Source organism: Mauremys reevesii, linkage group 13 (genome assembly GCF_016161935.1).
Source record: "Mauremys reevesii isolate NIE-2019 linkage group 13, ASM1616193v1, whole genome shotgun sequence".
In the NCBI taxonomy this organism is placed as follows: domain Eukaryota; kingdom Metazoa; phylum Chordata; order Testudines; family Geoemydidae; genus Mauremys; species Mauremys reevesii.
Window position 1 is genome coordinate 9692289 of NC_052635.1, and position 26235 is coordinate 9718523.

General features: G+C 44.8%; 1 pseudogene; it reads right to left on the reverse strand.

The window, feature by feature from the left end:
* Positions 1 to 9205: 9205 nt before the first annotated feature.
* Positions 9206 to 10141, reverse strand: LOC120379944 (annotated as a pseudogene).
* Between the last annotated feature and the right edge of the window lie 16094 nt (positions 10142 to 26235).

Sequence of the window (26235 nt, forward strand, 5' to 3'; positions counted from 1 at the left end):
GTAAGTCTACAGTAGCTGTGAAAGGAGCCTGTGGTTAAATGCAGCCACTCTATGGAGTGTATTGGTTTACACCATACCTTCTATGGAGTAACTATATCATGAATGTGTAATATCAATAGAGGATCTGTGGAATATCTATGGAGTAACTCAAGAGTTTACACTGCTATAACTGAGAAAAGAAATTAGCTCATTCTATTTTATATCTGAATATGGTGCCAGTGCTGGTTAATAATAATTAATACCCAGGAAATGATCATTGCTTGTATTAGTTATGTTAAAACATGGAAGGAATTTTGGTCATGGGTCAATTGTCTAGTGCTAAATTCATGCCACTTAAAGACTGCAGGGTTAATTATTGTCTTTATTTATATTTCACAAAAACAATGAGGAGTCCAGTGGCACCTTAAAGACTAACAGATTTATTTGAGCATAAGCTTTCGTGGGTAAAAAAATCCACTTCTTCAGATGCATGGAGTGAAAATTACAGATACAGGCATAAATATATATTGGCACATGAAGAGAAGGGAGTTACCTGACAAGTGGAGAAACAATGATGAAGGCCAATTTAGTCAGGGTGGATCTTTTCCACTCCCAATAATTGATGAGGAGGTGTCAATACCAAGAGAGGGAAAATTGCTTTTGTACGTGAGCCAGCCACTCCCAGCCCCTATTCAAGCCCAAATCGATGGTGTTAAGTTTGCAAAAGAATTGTAGCTCAACAGTCTCTCCTTGAAATCTGTTTTTGAAGTTATTTTGTTGAAGAATGGCTATTTTAAAATCTGTTATTGAGTGTCCAGGAAGATTGAAGTGTTCTCCTACTGGCTTTTGTATGTTACCATTCCTGATGTCTGATTTGTGTCCATTTATCCTTTTACGTAGAGACTGTCCAGTTTGGCCAATGTACATGGCAGATGGGCATTGCTGGCACATGATGGCATAGATCACGTTAGTAGATATGCAGGTGAATGAGCCCCTGATGGTGTGGTTGGGTCCTATGATGGTCCTAGAGTAGATACGGGGACAGCGAAAGCAACAGGGTTTGTTACAGGATTGGTTCCTGGGTTAGTGTTTCTGTGGCGTGGTATGTAGTTGCTGGAGAGTATTTGCTTCAGGTCGGGGGGGCTGTTTGTAAGGGAGGACTGGCCTGCCTCCCAAGGCCCATGAGAGTGGGGGATCGTTTTCCAGGATAGGTTGTAGATCGATGATGATGAGCTGGAGAGGTGTTAGCTGGGGATTGTATGTGATGGCCAGTGGTGTTCTGTTGTTTTCCTTGTTGGGCCTATCCTCTAGTAGGTGACTTCTGGGTGTCATCAGATGGCCACTGGTGTGGTGCTCTGCTCTGTTCAATGTTGATATCAGTCTGCTGCATGTGTGTGTTCCCTCTGTGTGCTGCCCCAGCTCTGCAGATCACTGGCACAGCAGACCCCGAGAGAACCCCCAATAACCAAAGACTGTGATGAGGTATGAAGGCACCCGGACCAGGTTTATTGTTGAAGAGAAACACAGTCTCTAGCTCCCCAGATTAGATATCCAAGGTTCTGCTAACTAGTACATATGTGCTCCCTGACAATGGACCAGCTCAGTCAGTGGCGGGACTTCCCACTGCCCCCTAGGCCAGACAAAGATACCGCCCCAGGGATGCATTCTTATACACAGGTACAAACAAGTTACACATCACTCCTGACGTATTGAGGTGCAACCCTTCTATGTAGCAAGGTACAACCCCTCTATGCAATAAGGTGACGCCTCTCACCTTGTACATGTTGCTTCGAACAAAACAACTCTATCCATCATATTACCCTTTTGACCCTGACTTTAGGATGGGTCAGCCTGTTCCCTGTTATCAGTGTGGAATGTGGTGCAAGTATCAGAGTGTTCTGGTACCATACGTTTATATCTCTAGTAACCAATACATTGTAGGTATATGTTTATGCAACATCAGCCCTTTCCTTGCCAGTTTCTGTGAACAGGACCTGCCTCTGGCTCATAGCTTAACTTTGCTTGATGTTAGCAAAGTCTTGACCATTATGTTAGTTCAGGCCTTAGGCCTCATACCGGGCCTCTGATACAAAGGTTTAAATCTCAGGGCCTCATACCTTGCCTCCACTTAATACACTGGGTACTGCTGAGGGTGCATAGAATCACAGAATCATTAAATATCCAGTTTGGAAGAGACCTCAGAAGATAATTCAGTCCAACCCCCTTCTCAAAGCAGGACCAATTCCCAACTAAATTATTCCAGACAGGGCTTTGTCAAGCCTGACCTTAAAAACCTCTAAGGAAGGAGATTCCACGACCTCCCTAGGTAACCCATTCTAGTGCTTCACCACCCTCCTAGTGAAAAAGTTTTTCCTAATATCCAACCTAAACCTCCCCCACTGCAACTGGAGACCATTACGCCTTCTTCTGTCATCTGCTACCCCTGAGAACAGTCTAGATCAAACCTCTTTGGAACCCCCTTTCAGGTAGTTGAAAGCAGCTATCAAATCCCCCCTCATTCTTCTCTTCTGCAGACTAAACAATCCCAGTTCCCTCAGCCTCTCATCATAAATCATGTGTTCCAACCCCTAATCATTTTTGTTGTCCTCTGCTGGACTCTTTCCAATTTTTCCACATCCTTCGTATAGTGTGGGGTCCAAAACTGGACACAGTACTCCAGATGAGGCCTCACCAATATCAAATAGAGGGAATGATCACGCCCCTTGATCTGCTTGCATTGCCCCTACTTATACAGCCCAAAATGCCGTTAGCCTTCTTGGCAACAAGGGCACACTGTCGACTCATATCCAGTTTCCCATCCACTGACCCCTAGGTACTTTTCTGCATAACTGCTGCCTAGCCATTCGGTCCCTAGTCTGTAGCAGTGCATGGGATTCTTCCATCCTAAGCACAGAACTCTGCACTTCCCCTTGTTGAACGTCATCAGATTTATTTTGGCCCAATCCTCTAATTTGTCTAGGTCCCTCTGTATCCTATCCCTACCCTCCAGCATATCTACCACTCCTCCCAGTTTAGTGGCATCTGCAAACTTGCTGATGGTGCAGTCCATGCCATCCTCCAGATCATTAATGAAGATATTGAACAAAACAGGCCCCAGGATCGACCCTTGGGGCACTCCACTTGAAACCGGCTGCCAACTAGACATGGAGCCATTGATCGCTATCAGCTGAGCCCGACAATCTAGCCAGTTTTCTATCCACCTTATAGTCCATTCATCCAGCCCATACTTCTTTATCATGGCGGCAAGAATACTGTGGGAGACCGTATCAAAAGCTTTGCTAAAGTCAAGGAATAACATGTCCACTGCTTTCTCCTCATCTACAGAGCCAATTATCTCCTCATAGAAGGCAATTAGCATAGTCAGGCATAACTTGCCCTTGGTGAATCCATATTGACTGTTCCTGATCACTTTCCTGTCCTCTAAGTGCTTCAGAATTGTTTCCTTGTGGACCTGCTCCATGACTTTTCCAGGGACTGAGGTAAGGCTGACTGGCCTGTAGTTCCCCAGATCCTCCTTCTTCCCTTTTTTAAAGATGGGCACTACATTAGCGTTTTTCCAGTCATCCGGGACCTCCCCCAGTTGCCATGAGTTTTCAAAGATAATGGTCAATGGCTCTGCAATCACATCCGCCAACTCCTTTAGTACCCTCGGATGCAATGCATCCGGCCCCATGGACTTGTGCTTGTCCAGCTTTTCTAAATAGTCATGAACGACTTCTTTCTCCACAGAGGGTTGGTCACTTCCTCCCCATGCTGTGCTGCCCATTGCAGCAGTCTGGGAGCTGGAGACAGAGGCAAAAAAAACATTGAGAACATTAGCTTTTTCCACATCCTCTGTCACTAGGTTGCTTCCCTCACTCAGTAAGTTTCCTGCAGTGGGGGAAGGAACAGAGCAGCTCTGCCAAGGAACCTTCAGCAGAGGATTGACGAGTACCTCCAGAAAAGTTTCCTAGAGATCTCTCCAGAGGATTCTTATGAAATCTCGGTGCGCATTAACACACTGTTTTACTGCATGGCTTAGCTTCACAAGGAAATGTGGAATACATGCAAACAAAGCTAGCCTTATAAATGTCTATCCCTTCGCCCACTTCTACAATATACAGAGCAAAGGACAGCTCTACCTCATATCACCAAGCAGCATCAACTCAAAAAGATCCCTTACTCCTTGCCTGCATCATGCACGCCAGCGATAGGCTTCTAGGACTGGCTAGACCTCTCCACAATGAAAAAGAGCTCCTGACTCACCGCGCCACTAGATGACACTGACATGTGCTCTGCACCATCCTCCAACTCGACCTCCTCATCCACAGCTTTGTCCTCGGGGTCGAGTCCCCTGTCTGTCGCCACCAGTCCCACCAAAGTATCCAGAGAGCTCTTGGCAGTGGAGGTGACGTTGTTGCTGAGGATACAGTCCAGATCCTTGTAGAAGCGGCAGCTCTTTGGTGCAGCACCAGAGCAACGGTGTGCCTCCCTTGCCTTATGGTATGTATATCTTAGCTCAGCTCTGCTGCATGTCCTGTTTGTAACCCTTCTCCAACAAGCCACAAAAAATATAACTGTAGGTACTGAAGTTCCTACAGCTGGAATGGAGCTGGGACTGGACAGCCTCCTCAGCCAACAGTTCCAGCAGATCCAACAACTCAGGTGAGCTCCAAGCAAGAGATCGTTTGCTGCGCGGAGCCACCATGGTCAGCTGGGAAGATGTGATGTGAGCTCTCCACACTTAAGAACATAAGAACATAAGAAAGGCCATACCGGGTCAGACCAAAGGTCCATCTAGCCCAGTATCTGTCTACCGACAGTGGCCAATGCCAGGTGCCCCTGAGGGAGTGAACCTAACAGGCAATGATCAAGTGATCTCTCTCCTGCCATCCATCTCCATCCTCTGACGAACAGAGGCTAGGGACACCATTCTTACCCATCCTGGCTAATAGCCATGTATGGACTTAGCCACCATGAATTTATCCACTGAGAAAACAGGACTTGGAGGTTAAAAAATTCCCTGGCCTTTAAAGGGGGATGGGCAGATGTCTGTTTACCTGGGTGCAGGGAAGCAGAGTTCAAACTGCTAACCGGAACGCTCAAGATGGGCATTGTGAGACACATCCTGGAGGCCATTAACAGTAACATATCCAAGCACGGTGTCTATAATGACACTTTGTCAATATAACTTTTACCGCCAAAAGCTCTACACCTCTTGTTGAGGTGGTTTTATTTTGTCAGCAAAGCAGTCAGCCGAAGGATAATTGTAGTATGTACACCTCCACTGTTTTGTCAGTGAAACCTGACTTTTGTTGACAAAACTGTGTGGTGAGACAGGGTCTTAGATGTATGTTTCTTAATGCAAGAGGTATGGGGAATAAAAAGGAAGAATTAGAAATACAAGTAAAATTATTGGTGTTGTGCTTCAACTCCTTGGACATGTCATGAGCACTCAACAGACATACCAACCATCCAAATTGGAACCAGTCAAACCCATGTGAATAGCCTCAGCAGAGACCAGGGACCATCCCTGATCTGAAGGGACCACCTCAGAAGCGGGCGAAGGTAGTTCTATCTCCCAGTGCCGGTCACTTCATGTTCTTTCCATGGAGACAATGAATCCATCAAAATGGGCAATTGTTGCCAATCAAATATTGTGGTGGGTTATCAGATAATCATAGAAGATATGGGTTGGAAGAGACCTCAAGAGGTCATCTAGTCCAACCCCCTGCTCAAAGCAGGACCATCCTCAACTAAATCATCCCAGCCAGGGCTTTGTCAAGCCAGGCCTTAAAAGATGCAAAGGATGGAGATTCTACCCAGGGCCGGCTCCAGACCCCAGCGCGCCAAGCGCGCGCTCGGGGCGGCATTTTGCCGGCAGGGCGGCAGCCGGCTCCGGCGGACCTTCCGCAGTCATGCCTGCGGGAGGTCGACCGGAGGCGCGGGACCAGTGGACCTCCCGCAGGCATGACTGCGGAGGGTTCGCTGTTCCCGCGGCTCGGGTGGACCTCCCACAGGCATGCCAGCGGATGCTCCACCGGAGCCGCGGGACCAGCAGAACCTCCACAGGCATGTCTGCCAGAGGTCCCCCGGAGCCGCGGGACCGGCGACCAGCAGCATGCCCTGCGGCGCGCCACCCTGCTTGGGGCGGTGGGATTCCTAGAGCCGCTCCTGATTCTACCACCTCCCTAGGTAACTCATTCCAGTGCTTCACCACCCTCCTAGTCAAATACATGGTAACGGTAAACTTGAACCAACTAGGATAGGATTTTTACAAAAGGGGCCCAAGGGATTTGGGCACTCAACTCTCACTGAAAGTCAATAAGAGTTGAATGACTAATTGCTGTAGGTCCAGCTGAAAATCACATCCTTCCTCCCTAATTCAAAGTGTGTGTGTGTGTCTGATGGGGAATCACTTAAGCATAAAATCAGCTGTAAAACTTCAATGGGACTTCTGGCTTATTTGTTTTTTCCAGATCAGTGCCTCAGTTCAGAATATTAAAAGGAACTGAGATTTAATTCATAATCACGGAGTGTTTGGACAAGGAGCAATGACGATTTAGACCATATGAGGAGCTGTACCTTTGTTTTTAAGAAAACTCCCATTATAATAATCCAATGTATCCAATAAGGCAAAAGAATCAGAGCCCATTAAAATATAGCTAATCAAAATGGCTCAAAGCTCACAGACAATGCAGATGATGAAGTTCTTGTTAAAAAGCTATGGAGTAAGAAATATTCACAGAAATAACAATGAATAATAAGTACTCTCAGGGAAATCATGATTTGGAAATCAAGAGTCATAGACAGAAAAAGAGGCAAAATAAATTGGCATTGATTATTCATGAGCTATCTATCTATCTATCTACATGCTCTTCTTTTATCTATTGTATGTAGTATACACAACCATGCACAAACATGGTTAATAATAATAATAATAATAATAATAATAATGACAACAGCCAACTTCTGTGATCTAGATACATTTGGATCCTTGTGTGGATGAGAGACCATTGGCCAAATCCACCTTTGAAGCAAATGGCTATATCTCAGTTGTTATGAATATAAGGTTAGCTGAACCTCTTCTCCTTGGTCTGGTCTCTTAGTGCAAACCCTCAGGTCTCAGCTTTGTGCCTGTCTCTCTCTTAGAGTGGAATCGTGTGATTCTCCCACCCTCCAATTGGGTCCCAGGATATAGCAACTTGTGCACGAACAAATGAGTTCTCCAACCATGTTTGGTACCTGCAGGTCTTCTCACAGGAGTTGTGACCCATAGTAAGTTGAGTGACTAGCCAGACTTCACCATACCAAGTATGATTTATTTATCACTATAGGAACAAAGCATAACATAAAAGAAAATATGAGCAGTTCTAGATCCATCACTGCAGTAGTTTGGCGGGATAAAAAGTTGGGTTTATTACTCAAACTCAGTTTGTCTTTTTGAAACAATGCAATAGCTTTCTCTTCCAAAATAACTTTCCACCATAGCAGGTAATTATTTAAAAAAAAAAATAAATAATACCACATATAATTATATAAGGCTCTATATGCCCTACCACATCATAAATAAGACAAGAAAATCCCATTAGCATTAAAATAATCATTTGAAGAGAAACTCAGATATTCAGACACCTGAAAAAAAACTTTTTTTCAATTCTTTATCATTTGGGAAAGAAAAACTTCATGTCTCTCAGAAACCCCCTTTAAAGAGATTATGACATTGACACCTTGAATAAGTGACAAAATGAACTGATATCCCCTGTCAAGGCTGATTCCCCACTCTGTCACTTCAAGTGCAGAAGGTGGGGGCCTGCAAGGATTCTAAAAATTAATACTGGCCACTCCAGGTTGGCATTAAACTTTTCTCTGACCTTGGATGGGTAGATGCTGCCACCACACAAGTGCAACCCCCCCCCCCCACACACACACACGTTTTGAGAAACCAGGAAGGAGCACTTGGGAATTCCTTCCTGTGGGTACCATTAAGCCCTTTAACCCCCCCTCTGGGGAAGAGCTGAGAACAAAAACAAAGGAAATCAGCCATTGCCACCAACTTATTAAACAACATATGCACAACCCTTTTAGGGCACAAAAAACCCAATGCTGTTCTTAAAAAAGGGTTAATTTTATTAAAAACAAAAAGAAAAAAATACATCTGGAATTTAGGCTTTTTGCTAGATCTTAAAAAAAAAACAATTAAGCATCAAGATAGCTCTCTTGAGGTTCAGCTTAAAGGTTACAAGTAAAACAAAAGCATTTGGGGTTAGCACAGAGGAGTCCACAAGCCAATAAGAAATAAAAGAAATAATCCTAATCACATCTTCCTAGACATTCCCTGATTTACTTACATATATGGGATTCAAATAAGTAGTTCTAGGTATGATCTGATGATTTTCCATACCTGGCTTAAAGCATCTTATAACAGTGCTGCTATGTGTCTCCTATCTCCAGAGAACAAGAACAAACAGACAACGGGAAAGATTTTTTTCCCAATTTTAAAAAGTTCTAACCCCTCCCATTGGCTCTTTTGGTCAGGTGCCCAATCACTTCCCTTTACCTATGCATTTAGTCAGACTTTTTAACCCTTTACAGGTAAAACAAGTCGAGAACATCTACCAAGAGCGATTCTATAGCTAACTGGCTGGTTGGGTGTCCACAAAAGGGACACCCAACAAGTGTCACTTGTGCCCATACCTCTCACCCTCTCATTTATCACACTCACCCCATTTCATCCAACATGTTCCACCCTGGAAATTCCTACCCCAAAAACCACTTGGAACAAAGAAACAAAGTCAACCAATGAATCAGCAACATGAAAAAGAAGCAATCAATCAAACACAAAAGCCAAACCTCTCAAACCCAAGCACAATTTTTATCCCCAAAAAAGAGGAAGAGACATCACAAAGTCCACTAGTGATTTAGCAATAGCTATAGATATTCTGTGCAGCATGCTCAGATCGTATGGTGATGGTTGGAGTATAAATCCCTAAGACAAATAGATACACGTCTATGTAGATTTATGGATAGACATATAGATTCTGATATTATTTACATGGTGTAATCCTAAATTTACTAATTTGACTTCCATGGAGTTAGTGCAGATTTTATGACATCATAAACAGATTGCACCTTATTTTCTCAAGGGAACAACTTTGTCATCAATTGGTTATTACTATAAAGAAGCCCAGAATGAAATCACAGTCAAAGATCAATGACGGACATTTTATTTGTTGGTGAATTATCTCCACACAATCAGTTTCTTTAATGCAGCTTTGATCTCCTTGTTCCTCATGCTGTAGATGATTGGATTCATCACTGGAGGTACCACAGAATAGAGAACAGCCACCATGAGATCCAGACCTGATGCTGAGCTGGAGGAGGGTTTCATGTACTCAAAGGAGCCAGTGCAAAGTGACAAACAGACCACAATGAGGTGAGGAAGGCAGGTGGAGAAGGCTTTACGCCGGCCCTGCTCAGAGCGGATTCTCAGCACTGCTTTGAAGATGTGAACATAAGACACAATAATAAAAACAAAACAGTTTAAACCTAAAAACACACTAAAGGCAAGAAGCCCAACTTCACTGAGGTACGAATCAGAGCAGGTGATCTTGAGTAGCTGGGGGATTTCACAGAAGAACTGGTTGATGACATTGGACTGGCAGAAGGGTAACTTGAAGGTGTTCCCGGTGTGCAGTGCAGAGTAGACAATACAAGTAATCCAGGCACTGGCTGCCATTTGGACACAAGATCTCCCATTCATCACTCTCTCATAGTGCAGTGGTTGGCAGATGGCGACGTATCGGTCATACGCCATGATAGTGAGTAAGGCAAAATCAGCTGCAATGAATACTACGAAGAGAAAGACTTGGGCAACACATCCAGTATAAGAAATCAACCTGGTGTTCATGAGGGAATTGATCATGGATTTAGGGATGGTGACAGAGATGGAGCCGAGGTCTATAATGGACAGATTCATCAGGAAGAAGTACATGGGGGTGTGAAGATGGTGGTCAAGGGCTACGACTGTGATGATGAGAAGATTCCCCATCAGGCCTACCAGATAAATCACTAGAAATACCACAAAGTGCAAAATCTGCAGCTCCTGAGTGTCAGAGAATCCCAGGAGAAGGAACTCGGTCAGGGTGGTTCGGTTGGACATTTTCTTTCTCATTTCATTGTATGATGGCTGTGGAGAGAAGCACTAAGATAGTGGTGGGGATTACAGTGAGAGAGGGAGTGCCACTGATTCCACGCTGCAATATCTCATGATGTGAGTGTCAACGATGAACAGCATTTATCACCCTGGTGTTCATGAGGGAATTGGCCATGGACTTGGGGATGATGGTGAAGATGGAGCCAAGGTCTAGGATGGACAGATTCACCAGGAAGAAGTACATGGGGGTGTGAAGATGGGGATCAAGGGCTACGGCTGTGATGATGAGAAGATTCCCCATCAGGGCTGACAGGTAAATCACTAGAAACACCATAAAGTGCAAAATCTGCAACTCCCGAACATCAGAGAATCCCAGGAGAAGGAACTTGGTCAGGGTGGTTCGATTGGACATTTTCTTTCTCAGTTCATTGTGTGATGGCTGCAGAAGGAAGGAGAAAGACAATGGTCAGGATTAGAGCTACAGAGGGAATGGCCCAGATTCCCCTCATTAATATCTCTCAATAAAAGTGTCACTTGTGCCCATCACTCACCATTGCCATTAGCAAGGAGTGGAACGTTAACACACGTGTAAATTGGCACAGGTCCCTTAAAGTCAATGGAACTGCATCAGTTTGCACTATCTGAAGATCTGGCTCAGGATGTGGCTTGATAAAATACAGTATGAAAGATGGAGCAAAGCACATCCAACCCCAATGATCCAGTCAAGATAACTCCCCTATTGCTCCAGACAGCTGGCTGCAAACTTAGTTATGAAGCTAAAATACTAAAAAGCTAGTGCTGCCTGATTTCCACTTTCCAGGGAAATATGACATGGGCACACAAAGCATCCAATATGACAGCACATTTGTAAGGATTCCACTGCAACACCACACAGACGGCCTGCTGGCTCTTTCCAAAACTGATTGATGGCCCCAAATCCCAGCTGCATTTCATCTCTGGGTGATGAGCGACTAATAGCATCGCTCAGCTAATTCTATGTTGTGTCATTTCCCTCTGTCTTCTTCGATTATAAACTCTCTGGGGCATAGACTGTGTCTTACTGTGTGTTTGCTCTGTCCACTTGTTAAGAGCATTTCTGTTTAGCAGGTATCAGCGTGGGACAGAGGATATGGTGCTAGAGCAGGAGAGCTAGGGTCTAGTTCCATTGCCCTCCTCTGTGTCCTTGGTTAGAGACAAGCTTTGGCTGGGGGCTTCAGCTCTCTGTGCTTCAGTTTAAAGGCCCCTGTATGTATAAAGCATATCTTGTGGGTATCAGCTTATGCTGTTTACTCAGTTTTACTATCCTGCAAGTATCCCTTCGAAACAGCCGTAAATGGGATTGCAATAGAGTGAATGGGTTCAGAAGAGTGGTGTTATTGGACAATATTAATGTTCCTACCCTGGCTTAATTCTAAATTTCCAATCTGGGATATTCAGATATTTTTGGTTTAAATTATTTCAAAAGAAAACTGGGATTTGAACTGAAGACATTTCCATAGGAAGTCTCTCCTATCCTTAAAAATAACATATGTATTGGGAAGAAAAAAAAATTCAATTACTTCAGTGAAAAATTTCCAGTTTTACACAGTTTTTACCAGCAATTGTTTGGTTCTCAGTTAACACAAACAAAAAATGTTTGGTTTCGCAATTTCTACAAAAATTGATTTTTTTTCTGCTGCAGAAAAAAAAGAACGAGGAGTACTTGTGGCACCTTTGAGACTAACAAATTTATTTGAGCATAGTTAGTATCTAAGGTGCCACAAGTACTCCTGTTCTTTTTGCGGATACAGACTAACACGGCTGCTACTCTGCAACCTGTCAGAAAAAAAAAGAGGAGCTCTAAATGTTTGATTAAATGATAGTAAAAGACTTTAAGAGTTTCAATTGTAATTCGTAGTTTTAGAATTAAATTTCTGCAACATCATAATACCCACAAAAATTTAACTGAAATTGCAAACTTACAAAACTGGTCTTTGTGGAATGTTTCCAGTCTGTGGTGCATTTGACAGTCCACTGCCAGGATTCTTCAGTCATTGTCTATCTATAGATCTGTCAATAATGCCCCCATCTCTGTATTATCCAACATCCATTTCCCTGCCTCTTCATCATATTTCCTGAGTTGCTGGGTCTCTCTGCAGTTCCTTGCAGGCAGGGATCCACTCCAGAGATGGACACTCCCTGCTCCCTTCTTCAGGCAGGCTTGGGGAGAGGTGAAGGACTAAATAGGATTGAGGCAGAAAGCCACTCCCAGCTCTGAAATGTATCCTGGCTTCTGCAGGCTTCAAGACAGGGTCACAGCTCAGGATGTATCTGCCCTGGGGCTAAATAGCTGAATTCCATCTCCAGGGCTGTGAGCCCAGCTCTGATCTCAGCTCTGGAGCAAACCACCCTGACACCTGCCCTAGCTGAGCCCAATCCTACAGTGGGGAAACAGCATCTGGCATTGTTGCACACAATGGCAGCAACTATGGATGGATCTGTGGCTAAAAACAAGGCAGGACTGATGCCCAAACTGTGTGTAAAGGAAACTGCAGAATGAACTATATATTTGTAGCACAGACATGGAATCCAGTGCCACCAGAGCTGGTTTCTTCATTAACGCCACATAATCAACTCTGAGAGAGCAGAGATGTTTTTCCCCTGTGTTACATCAGCAGCTCTTGGGATGCAGCCACCAGAGGAACCCACAGCTCAGGCTGCCTGGCTGTTTGATGTTGGTCACTAAGAGGTACACAGAGGGAAACACTAAAATCTCAGTGCAACCTCCTAAACTGGTGTAAATTGATACAGTTCCATTGAGTTCCGAGTAGTTAGGGCTGTTTACTCCATGTGGATATTTGCCCCTTTGATTTAATTGGCGCTACTCTGATTTACATTAGCTGAGGCTCTGATCCCAAGACTGCCTTGGAGCTATATCAGTTTTGACCAGCTGGACAACTGGCCTCATTAACTCCAATGGAGCTATGTCTGATTTACACCAGCTGGGGATCTGGTCCATTGCACAGTTTCTAATCCATATTCTTTGCCTCTGAATCTGAACTGAAGATGAGACAAAAGTTCCAAACTTAGTAATTTGCCCAATGGGATTGATTGCAAGAGTATAATTTGTAACTTTTAATGTCTACAGAGACATTCATTCCCACTGGGGACAGAACGTTGGAGGAATTCAGTGTTGCAGAGATTTTCTGTATCTGATTTTCAACTTCTACTGGGATGAATGGACCAACTTTCTTTCTTTCTTTCTTTCTTTCTTTCTTTCTTTCTTTCTCAGCCATTATAAGTTTTCTTCCTGCAGACAACAATAAAATAAAAGGCTCATGAGGCTGCAGGTGCCATGCCACATGATATCTTCCAGCTGTTTAATTCATACTAGTTGTAGATATGTCAGAGAGACTGAACACATATGAAGGGTCAGATCCCCATCTGGTGCAAATCAGTTGTAGCTCTATTGGATTCAATGGGGTTGTCAAGGCTGATTCCTCTTTGGCACTTTGAGTGCAGAATGTGGGCCCACAAGGATTCTAAAAATTAATACTGGCCACTCCAGGCTTGTATTAAACTCCCAAGGTTACAGCTTCTCTTTGAGTGAAGATGCTGCCACCACCCAAGTGCAAAACCCCTTTGAGGACCCAGGAAGGCGCACTTGGGAATTCCTTCATGTGGGGTACCCTCAAGCCCTTTCATCCCCACTCTGGGGAAGAGCTGAGAAAGAAAACCAAAGGAAATCAGCTGTTGCCACCAGCCAATTAAACAATATGTGCACAAACATTTTAGTACACAAAAATCCAATCCTGTTCTTAAAAAAGGTAAATGTTATTAAAAACAAAAAAGAAAGAAAATGCATCTGGAAACTCAGGCTATTGCTAGACTTAAAAAAAAAGGATTAAGCATCAAGAATAACTTTCTTGTGGTCCAGCTTAAATGTTACAAGCAAAACAAAAGCATTTGGGGTTAGCACAGCGGAGTCCACAAGCCATAAAGAAATAAAAGGAGATAAACCTGATCACGTCTTCCTAGACATTTCCTGATCTACTTACATATCTGGGAGTTTCAAATGAGTGGTTTCTAGGTATGATACCGATGATTTTTCATACCTGGCCCCAAGTTTCTTACATCATAGTTGCAGCCATGTCTGCCTCTCCCTGAGAACAACAACAGACAGACAAAAGGGGAGTCTTGTTTCAATTGTAAAAAGTTCTAGCCATCCCATTGGCTCTTTTGGCTAGGTGCCAACTCACTTCCTTTTACCTATGCAGCACAGTGAGACTTTTAACTCTTTACAGGTAAAGCACATAGAGAACAGCTACTAAGAGGGATTTTATAGCTAACTGGCTGGCTGGGTTCATAAAAGGGAGCTCCCCCACCCTTCATTTATCACAGAGGTCAAATCCAAATCCCCAACTTGTGTAGATCTGTCATGGTACAGTTAGAGTCAATGAGGTCAGATCCCCAGATGGTGTAAATTCGATAGCGCTATGGAGCTATCCAATTCACGTGCCCTGAGTATCTGTTCCATGATGCCTAGTTTCATGCTTGTTCCAGTATTTCTGATACTCGTTACTTAGAACCTCTGTCAGGGTTCCCCCCAACAGTCTGAACTCAGGGGTACAGATGTGGGGACCCACATGAAAGAGCCCCTAAGCTTATATTCTACCAGCTTAGGTTAAAAACTTCTTCAGGGCACAAATTTCTTTCCTTGTCCTTGGACGGTATTGCTGCCACCACCAAGTGATTTACACAAAAATTCAGGGAAGGGTCACTTGGAATCCCCTATTCCCCCAAAATATCCCCCCAAGCCCCTTCACCCCTTTTCCTGGGGAGGTTTGAGAATAATATGCCAACCAATTGGTTAGCAATGTGAGCACAGAGCAGACCCTTTGTCTTCAGGACACTGAAAATCAATCAGGTTCTTAAAAGAAGAACTTTATTTAGAAATAAAAGTAAAAGAAGCACCCCTGCAAAATCAGGATGGAAGGTAACTTTACAGGATAAATAAAAATATTTAAAACACACAATCAGTTTCTTGCTTGGTCTCTCCCTCCGTCCGGAGAGGGAACAACAAAGAGAGAGCACAAACAAAACCTTCCCCCCCAGATTTGAAACTATCTTCTTTCCTCATTGGTCCTTCTGGTCAGGTGCCAACTAGTTTATTTGAACTGATTAACCCCTTACAGGTAAAGTGATTTAGTACAGCTGCTAAGGAGGGATTTTATGCTACCCTTCTCTCTATATTTATGACACGCCCCCCAAATCACAGACGGTGCTGGACAGCCTGTTCCACACTGGCTGTGATTTCTTCCTGGAGCTCTAGAAGAAAACAGAGTTAATAAGACACATGCACCTGTAGACATAGTACTGATTATATAAAAAGTAACAATATTTTCCACATTTTAAGGACAATTTTAACCAGTTGATTCTAAGCAACCTTCCTGCTCACCACCAAACCCTGCCCCCGCTACATGGAAACGGGGCCCAGGAGTCCCTGCCCACCCCCAGATGCCCTCCAGCACAAAGGAACCCACAAACTTGGGAGAGCTACAGGTCAAAGGGCAACCCCAGCATGGGCAGAATCCCTGGTCAAGAGCTGCAGACGGAGGAGAGACAACCACACCCTTTCAGGAACCCGGGGGCGTGGCTGGGGAGATGGGCAAGGTGACTCTTTCCCACCTCCCTCCCCGGGACCCCAGCACCGGTATTTCCTAAGCATAACCTAAGGCAATTTATCCATTAGGCAGTCTATCACAAACTTTAAAGAGACATAGACAATGACATTATTTCACCCAAGAATTCATCTAAATGTTAATATTCCCTTTGATCTCTGAATCAATAGCTATAGTAATAGACTGGGGCTGTCTGTTTACATGGCTAACATTTAACAAGATATGAGTACACACATCCAATTAGTATCACCTCTAATTTCTAACAATATAGGTTTGCATTTCAAAGTTTTGGCCTATCTACCATGGAATGGCACCAATTACCATTTATGTACTTTTCTAACATGTCTCTATGGGTTGATTCTGGGTCATTTAGCCTGCAGGATGCTTCACCTTTTCTGGCCGTGCGTCACACTTTGTATAAAATTCATTGCAATTATATAACAGTGGTAGCAACAATGACTTGCATGGTCATATTTTAATCAGCTAATGTCACATTCTCAAAGACTGAAGACTAGATGTCTCAGGGTGGGAAGCCAAAACTAGCAGCCACCACACTAGAAACTTTAGGCCCAAATTCTTGCGGAGTCCCTTCTGTACAGAGCTCTATTGAGTTTTAATCACTTCATGGGTGTCCATTCAACATGGCCTAGATTAATAGATTCCAAGGGCAGAAGGAAATTATTGGGAAAAAAATCCTTCCCTTTGAAGAACATGCCCATGTCCCTGGTGACTCAGCAGCTGGCTGTAAGGACACCAACCCACATTGCAGGTAAAAGAGCACTCCTGTATTTTGTCAATATGTTACATGACCCTAAAAATGTCACCAGAATAAAAAAGTTCCAGAGTTTTAATTTTGAAACTATGGGTGAAGATTTTCAAAGGCCACATAGGGCTTTGGGTTGCCCAATCCCCTTTAAAATTATATGTAACTTGATAGCCAAATTACCAAGGCAACCTTGAAAATCTCATTGATGATCACACTGACTCCAACATAAGCATAAAACCAGGATGATGGTTTCTTCTTTGGTTGTTGCAAAGTCCTGGTAAGGAACTTATTCCTATCAGATGTTACCACGTTTGAGAAGCAGTGGCCTACTTTAATGGGACTGAGATACATGATTATGAGTTGTGGCCTAATTCAACGAAAAATCTCCCTGAATCTATTTCACTAGAGTTAGTGAAACCAATGTAGGTTGAGGGGATCATAATCTTCCCACAAGTTAAAATAACTCAAAGTTTCTTTAAAGAATTCATAGACATTTAGAATGTTTAACAAAACAAAAACAAGAAAACTCTACAGTTTTGGTGAGGATTTTGGCAACACTTTGTTTTCATCTTACAGGGAGTCAAAATTAGAAGCTTCTGCTGGAAAATGTTGAGTTAGTGCTACTAATTTTTGTTAATTTTTATTGAAAGACTATTTTTTTCTGCATTTGACATAAACAAAATTTTTTTTCACACAAAAAAATCCAATATCAAAAAAATGTTGACTGTATGTTAGTAATATTTAAATGCTTTTTTTTTTTACATTGAATGCTGGGGAAAATAGTGAAATTTTCATAATTCTCTAGAAAAAAACCCAATAACTGTTGGAAATTTGAATGTTGGAAAAGTTCCTAACAGCTCTAATCTTCTGCCATTGGTCTTTGCCACTCAGTACTGTTAGCGTCCCGGTGTTCTTAGAGAAGTAAAAGCTCCTGTTGAAAGCATCCTTCACCATCTCATGGACGTTTTCCTCAGGCAGAATATGAAGGGACTGAGGAATGGTGTCAGTATTGTGTTGAACATGGCAACCCACTTCCTAGGCACCAGTAACATGCTCTTGGTTGGATGCACATGGAGGATGGTGGGAGTACCATGACCCCAGATGACCATTCTGATGTACATGACACACATGGAGAAGACCTTTGGGCATTCCTCAATGGATAGGATCCTCACAATGGTCACTCTGATGAAGAAAAACATCCCCACCATCTTCAGGAATGAAGAAGAGAGGATGATAACAGTGGCAAAATGGAAGTTAAGGAGCTCAGTGAGGTTGAAGAGCTATGCACCAGTGTAGGTCAGCCTCAGCAAGGGGGCTCTGTTACAGAAGTGAATGATAATAGTGAGATTTTCAAAGTGGACCAAGGAAGCTAGGAGCACATTTCCAGCTGTAAATCAATGGGATTTGGGCACCCATCTCTCTTAGGCCCCTTTGGAAATTCCAGCCTATTTGGATAACATGAGCATTCAGGTACTTTAGATAAAAATCTATAAAGGACAAACACTCTTCTGCTACAGGGTATAAACCATTGACCACTCGATGCAGGTCAGGGAAAAACTTTCTCATGGACAGATTATTCCAGTGCTGCCCACTGTCAGAGAGAAGATACTGGACTGGATGATCCTTTGATCTGACCCAGTTAGCTAATCCCTATGATCAAACACAATCAGATTTTTTCAATTAAACTCACAATGAATATGGCACCCTGATCTACTCAAATTCATTCAATTTAATTTAATTGCTCATTACTGAAACTGGTGAAAAATGAGAATTATATTTTTGCAGGATTATATTTTGTGTCATTGTTTTGTTTCCATTGAAATATTCCATGATATTTTTAAGTATCAGAAGGGTAGCCATGTTAGTCTGGATCTGTAAAAGCAGCAAAAAGTCCTGTGACACCTTATAGACTAACAGATGTATTGTAGCATGAGCTTTCGTGGGTGAATACCCACTTCGTCGGATGCATATAGCAGAAATTTCCAGAGGCAGGTATAAATATGCAAGCAAGAGTCAGGCTAGAGATAACGAGGTTAGATCAATCAGGGAGGATGAGGCCCTCTTCTAGCAGTTGAGGTGTGAACACCAAGGGAGGAGAAACTGGTTCTGTAGTTGGCAAGCCATTCACAGTCTTTGTTTAATCCTAAACTGATGGTGTCAAATTTGCAGATGAACTGAAGCTCAGCAGTTTCTTTTTGAAGTCTGGTCCTGAAGTTTTTTGCTGCAGGATGGCTACCTTTAAATCTGCTATTGTGTGTCCAGGGAGATTGAAGTGTTCTCCTACAGGTTTTTGTTTTGTCAAAATCTAAATGTTTTGTTGGACTGGGTCAATTTCCACATCACTATTTTTCAGATAAGAAAGAAACAAGGTATGCAAAAGGTTGTGATCTTTTATTTTGAAATGACTTTGCAGTTCTAATTATTTTAAGTCAAAACCAAAACCTCTGGATTTAATTGGATTGGAATGTTTTCACTGATCCAAAATGAAAGGTTCTTTTTCAGAATTTCATTTCACAGGAAATTTAAAAAAGCCTGTTTTCATCCTAAACAAATTTTGAAATGTTAAAATGTCCCATGGAGTGGGAATTCCTAGTTTCAACCTCTAATAGCCCCACTGGCTTCTATAGATGCATTTCTGATTCATAGAATCATAGATCATTAGGGTTGGAAGGGACCTCAGTAGATCATCTAGTCCAACCCCCTGCTCAAAGCAGGACCAATCCCCAAATGGTCCCCTCAAGGATTGAACTCACAAGCCTGGGTTTAGCAGGCCAATGCTCAAACCACTGAGCTATCCCTCCCCCCAAAAAAGTAAATAGGTAATAATTGGAGATATACCAATCTCCTAGAACTAGACGGGACCTTGAAAGGTCATCAAGTCCAGCCCCCTGCCTTCACTAGCAGGACTAATTTTTGCCACAGATCCCTAAGTAGCTTCCTCAAGGATTGAGCTCACAACCCTGGGTTTAGCAGGCCAATGCTCAAACCACTGAGCTATCACTCTCCCTGATTCACACTAAGGCAAGTGAGAGAACAGTCAGATCAAGACATTTGGATGCATTTAACAAAAACTTTATCTTTTCAAAGATGAAAATCTGCAAGCAATGTCTGGAGAATATTTTACTGTTTGAAACCTTGATTATTTCACAGTCAAGCAATCCAGAATGTGGATAACTCTGTGTTTAGCTCCTGAAACACCCAGCAGCTTCCATGATTCTGCTGTCAGGTACATCTCTCAGTCCCTCGGATAATCTAATGATCCATTATGCTCTGAGTCTGCAGTGGGGTCTGGTACCACAGACCCTTGCAATCTTGCAGAACTATATTCATTGTGACTCTGCCCAAGGGCAGGGGTCCCTGTTAGCAGATATGCTGAGAGGACTGGGGTCTGCAACTCCTGGAAACAAAGGAGCAGGTAGCATTGGAGGGCAATGGGTGCTAAAGCAGGAGAATTCCCTGTTCAGCTCTCATGGGAAAGCAGACCCACAGTAAGGGGTTCAGGGTAGGCAGGCTGGGAGGAAGGGGCTCAGAGGAACTGAACAAGTCACTGTGCCATGGAATGAAGGGATCAGGGAACCTGTTACTGATGACAGAGAAAGGGAGGAGAAAAACAGCCTTGCTGATGATAAGAGGGAAAGGAGCTGTGGGAACCCTGAATAAACAGATAGAATAATGCGCTAGCCCACATCCTCAGCTGGTGTGAATAGTTCTATGAATGATACCAGCTGGGGATCTGGTCCCATTGATTCCAGTGGAGCTATGGCAGATTCACACCGGCTGGGGATCTGAACCATTGACTGCTATGGCTGATTTACCCCAGCTGGGGATCTGGCCCATTATTCTTCCCTCGTGTGCAAATTTTCCTCCATATCACTGGTTGATCTGATTTGTGTTTCAGTTTCTCGGTTCCAAACACCGACATTATTCAATTAGGGACAGATTTTTAAAATCCTACTAGATGTCTAAATACCTTTAAAAATCTAACCCTTGGCGCATTTCTGGTTGTTTTTTTCTCTGCCGCAAACATACTATCATCACTTACACTAGTGCAGAGGGAGTGCAGCTGGATCCCAATACATGCACTCTGAGGGCTTGTCTACACTACAGGACTATTTCGAATCTACTTAAGTCGAATTTGTGGATTCGACCTTAATAAGTCGAATTTGTGTATCCATACTAAATACACAAATTCGAACTTAGTCCACATTCACGGGCCAGCTTCGACTTTGGAAGCGGTGCACTGTGGGAACCTATCCCACAGTTCCCGCACTCCCGCTGCCCATTTGAATTAGGGATTTCCCAATGCATGCTGGGGGAAAAATGTGTCGTCATTGAACCGTCAATCCCGCCTCCCTGTCTTCCTTGAAAGCGCCGGCGGGAAATCTGTTCGCGCCCTTCTCTGGTCGGTTACAGCGTGGACGCCACAGCACTGCGAGCATGGAGCCCGCTGCGATCATCGCTGCACTTATGGCCGTTGTCAACTCCTCGCACATTATCGTCCACCTCTTCCACAGTCAGATGCTGAGAAACCGGGCGAGGAGGCTCCGGCAGCACGGTGAGGAGAGTGGCAGACCTCTCACAAAGCAGGGTACGCCGGGCAGTGGAGATCATGGTGGCAATGGGTCAAGTTCATGGTGTGGAACGGCGATTCTGGGCCCGGGAAACAAGCACAGACTGGTGGGACCGCATAGTGCTGCAGGTCTGGGATGACACAGAGTGGCTGCGAAACTTCAGGATGCGTAAGGGCACTTTCCTTGAACTGTGTGACTTGCTGTCCCCTGCCCTGAAGCGCCAGGACACAAGGATGCGAGCAGCCCTGACTGTGCAGAAGCGAGTGGCCATAGCCCTCTGGAAACTTGCCACGCCAGACAGCTACCGGTCAGTAGCGAACCACTTTGGCGTGGGCAAATCTACCGTGGGATTGCTGTCATTCAAGTAGCCCACGCAATCGTTGAGCAACTGCTCTCAAAGGTAGTGACTGTCGGAAATGTCCAGGCCATCATAGATGGCTTCGCCGCGATGGGATTCCCAAACTGCGGTGGGGCTATAGATGGGACTCACATCCCTATCCTGGCACCAGCCCACCAGGCCAGCGAGTACATTAACCGAAAGGGCTACTTTTCAATGGTGCTGCAAGCTGTGGTGGACCATAGGGGACGTTTTACCAACATCAACGTCGGGTGGGCGGGCAAGGTTCATGGCCAGCGTGTGTTCAGGAACTCTGGTCTGTTTAGACGCCTCCAGGCAGGCACTTTCTTCCCGGACCACAAAATAACGGTTGGGGATGTGCAGATGCCTACAGTGATCCTCGGGGACCCGGCCTACCCGCTAATGCCCTGGCTCATGAAGCCCTATACAGGCGCCTTGGACACTGAAAAGGAACTCTTCAACTACCGGCTGAGCAAGTGCAGAATGGTGGTGGAGTGTGCTTCGGACGTCTCAAGGGAGATGGCGGACCTTACTGACTCGCTCGGACATCAGCGAAAAGAATATCCCCGTAGTTATTGCTGCTTGCTGTGTGCTCCACAATCTCTGTGAGAGCAAGGGCGAGACCTGTTTGGCCGCTTGGGAGGTTGAGGCAAATCGCCTGGCTGCTGTTTACGATCAGCCAGACACCCGTGCTGAGAGAATATCCCAGCGGGAAGCGATATGCATCAGGGAGGCTTTGAAAGCGAGTTTCCTCGCAGAGCAGGGTAACCTGTGACTGTCCACTTGATTTTAAGAGAGCCTGATCATAAACCAAGTTTTCCCCACTTCCCAAGGACGTTTTAAAACTAAGGACATGTTTTAGTAATTAATAATAAATCTTTCGTTGACTTTGCATTTCTGTTTATTCGTTGAAACATGGAAGCATTCTGTGCTGGTTAAGGTGTGCACTGATGGGTGGGTTTGCAGGAAGGGGCGAGGGGTGCTGTCCTTGGATAGGGGTTACCATGACGGCTGTGGGTTTGGGCGTTGGAAGGGGAGGGGTGGGGGAAGGGTGAGTATCTGCCCTGGATGAGGTCTCTTTGGGGCTCGTGGCACCGGGAGGATCGTGACTACGGTCCAAATGCATGTGAAGGGAAGCCTGCCTTTACATTCGGGATGTCAGGCACCAGGACCCTGCACAAGCATACACATCAAGGACAGACCTGGGCAGCATACACCACACAGACTGTCCCTGGTGCCTAGTGACTGCAGTCTGTGTGTGCCCTGCAGTTGACCCTGCAGCCAAGTCTGTAGCATGGCACTGTGGGCTATGCAGTGACATTACAATTCCCCACAGAACAACAGAAAGTCTTCTGACACCAGAAACGTGACGGAAACAGTCAGTAACACCAAACCGCTTTTAATAATGTAATACACAGTGGGGGGTTTGAACTTGGAGTTGGGACTGGTTGATGCTGTAAAGAAAGAGCTTGTACAAATTTACAGCGCGACAGTTGTCTCTAACATTATCGGTGTGCTGCGGTGCAGGGACAGTTCTCACGGCCCCTACCGCCTCCGTCTTGTCACTTTGGGTGAGGGGGGGACAGGACTTCTTGGCGTTGGAGGGCGGTTGCAGATGCACTGCAGGGGGGCTCTCTCCTCCTGACTGCGGTCTTGCAGAACATCTACAAGGCGCCGGAGCATCTCCGTTTGCTCCCTCATTAGACCAAGCAGCGTTTGAGTCGCCTGCTGGTCTTCCTGCCGCCACCTATCCTCCCGTTCCAGGTGTGTGCGATGCTGCTGACACAGGCTCTCCCTCGACTGTCTCTGCTCTGCCGCCTCGCTCTGGAGCTGGCCATCAGTTCCTGGAACATGTCGTCCCTTGTCTTTTTCTCGGCGTCTAATCCGAGCCAGCCTCTGCGAGGGGATGGCGGGCAGTCCGGGAAGGAGCCGAAGCTGTGTGATGTGAAAAAGTAGGTGATTTCCTTGAACACATACATGTTTGCCAACAGTAAACACAGTCTAGTCAGTTTCAGTTAACAAGACCAAAGAGGGAACCAAGTCTCAGGAGATCTCAGAACTAGTCCGAGATTTCGGAATACGCTCTCATTGGCGGCGCCATTGCACTGGAGAGCGCACAAGCGAGAAAGATAGCTGCATCCCTCTTGCACAAAGTCCTGGTAAGCCTTACAGTACATACTGCTTATCAGTTACTGGTTAGCTGTGCTCTCCTGCTAAAGGCAATGTGCAAAGCAGAAAGGATAAGCCTTTAGCAGCCCCTCCCGCCAGCGCACGGGAACGATCAATGCATGCTTGTTCTCTGTGGACTCTCGCACGTGGCTGTTAGGCGAGGGTCATTGTTATGCAACCTAATTGTAAACCATTAACAATAGTAACACTACACTAATTGCCCTACTTAGATGCAGTATTTGCAGACCGAGATCACCCTGAGGCGGGTCACTCGTGCCCAGAAAGACCGCATGTTACGGGACGCACTGCACAGACCAGGACCATATGCAGCAATGCTAGTAGAGGCGATGGTTCCACTCTATATTCGGATGTCCTGGCGTGGAAGAGTCTGCTTCCACGGAGCGCCCAACAAGCGACCTCTTCCGACGAACCTCATGCGGAGGCTTTGCGAGGAACTGAATGACACCTTCGTAGAAATGTCGCTAGAGGACTATTTTTCTATCCCCATTTGTGTGGACCTTCTCTTTATATAGTTTAATATATATTATAGTTTAATATTTAGAATGTTTTAATTTGTAAATATTTAGAATTTCTTAAAGTCCATTTGTGTGGACCTTCTCTTCATATAATTTAATATATATTATAGTTTAATATTTAGAATTTTGTAAATACTGTTTCTATTTTTCTATAACAATGTTATAAACAATAAATGTTTATACGTGTGTTGCACTTACCGCCTGATCCTTCCCCTGATTCCGAGTCCTGGTTAACGGGCGGGGAGGGTTGGTAGGGGATCTCTGTGAGGGTGATGAAGAGATCCTGGCTGTCAGGGAAAGCGGGAGTGGGTTCCATGTCGCCTGCGCCGTCCTCTAAAGACCCTTCCTCATCTTCCCCATCGGCGAACAGGGAGGGGAACTGTCCCGTACACTATTCCGTCCTCGGAGTCCACCGTCACTGGTGGGGCACTGGTGCAGACCCACCTAGAATGGCATGCAGTGCCTCGTAGAAGCGGCATGTCTGGGGCTGGGCTCCGAGCGTCCGTTTGCCGCTCTGACTTTTTGATACCCTTGTCTTAGGTCCTTCACTTTCACGCACTGCATCGCATCCCGGCTGTATCCTTTGTCTTTCATGGCTTTAGAAACCTTCTCGAACGTCTTCGCGTTCCGCTTGTTGGAGCGCAGCTCCGAGAGCACAGACTCCTCGCCCCACACAGCGATCAGATCCTGGACTTCCCGGTCACTCCATGCTGGGGACCTCTTTCTATTCTGGGATTGCCCGGACTCCTCTGCTGGAGAGCTCTGCATCGTTGCAGGTGCTGCGGAGCTCGCCCCGATGTGCAACCAGAACGTCAGATTCAAACCGCCCAGACAGGAAAATGAATTCAAATTTTCGCGGGTCATTTCCTGTGTGGCTGGCCAGAGAATCCAAGCTCGGACTGCTGTCCAGAGCGTCAACAGAGTGGTGCACTGTGGGATAGCTCCCGGAGCTGCTAAGTTCGATTAGCATCCACACCAAGCCTAATTCGAGCTAGCAAGTGCGAATTTAGCGTTACTCCACCTGCCGGGGTGGAGTACCAAATTCGAACTAAAGAGCCCTCTAGTTCGAATTAAATGGCTTCCTGGTGTGGACGGTTGAGCGGTTAGTTCGAATTAACGCTGATAAATTCGAATTAAAGTCCTAGTGTAGACCAGGCCTGAGGTGGGTTTAGGGCACTCATATGGCATCAAACCACACAGAATCAGGTATTGCCTCTTCAAAAGGAAAACGACAGTTGGAACAGGTGTAAAAGAGAATGAAACTCACCTGCAATCCATGTGCCCATTCCACATAAAGTGCAGCATATCCCTCCCTTGTGTCTGGGTCACAGATGCAAGAATAAATATATGAAATATTCCATCTACTAATTAATCCACAAAAAAAGGTAACAGAATAATCCAGGCCTCAGACAGCTGAGCCCCTTCTAACTGGGAGGAGACAACCGTGGCGAATGGAGCTTTAGTAGCTCTCTGATCTGTCACTAGCCCCACTAAGGAACTGGAGCTGTCTTCTCCATTGGATCTCGGATTTATGGCAGAAGGCAGGACGAAGTGTGTCTCTGATTCCTTTGGGAGCCAATCCCTGATGTTTCCCCATCTTAACAACCCAATACTCATTATGGGTCAGAAATTCATTAACATTTTACTTCCCACACAGCTGACACCACTACATAAAGTTCAACAAGTCATCTGAATTTACATGATTTTATTTATTGATGTATGTTTAAATGATGTGACTTTAGCTGCATTATAGGTCTGGCAATTGCAACACAGGCAATAGGCTGGTTAACACTTCCCACTCCAACTCCTGTTTGCAATTGCTTAGACATTTGCCAAAATTCTCCACCTTGGCCTCTGCCTTGGCTCCATTTTTCAGCTGTTTCCAAGAAGCAGGGTGGTGACAAATGGGTGGAAATTCGCCATCTTTGAAAATTACCTGGGGCCGACATTTGAACAGATCTAATACCTCAAAGGATTCAAGTAGGAAATTGAAATCTGAGATGGTCTAGAACTCAGAGGTGGCCATAAACGTGTGTCTTG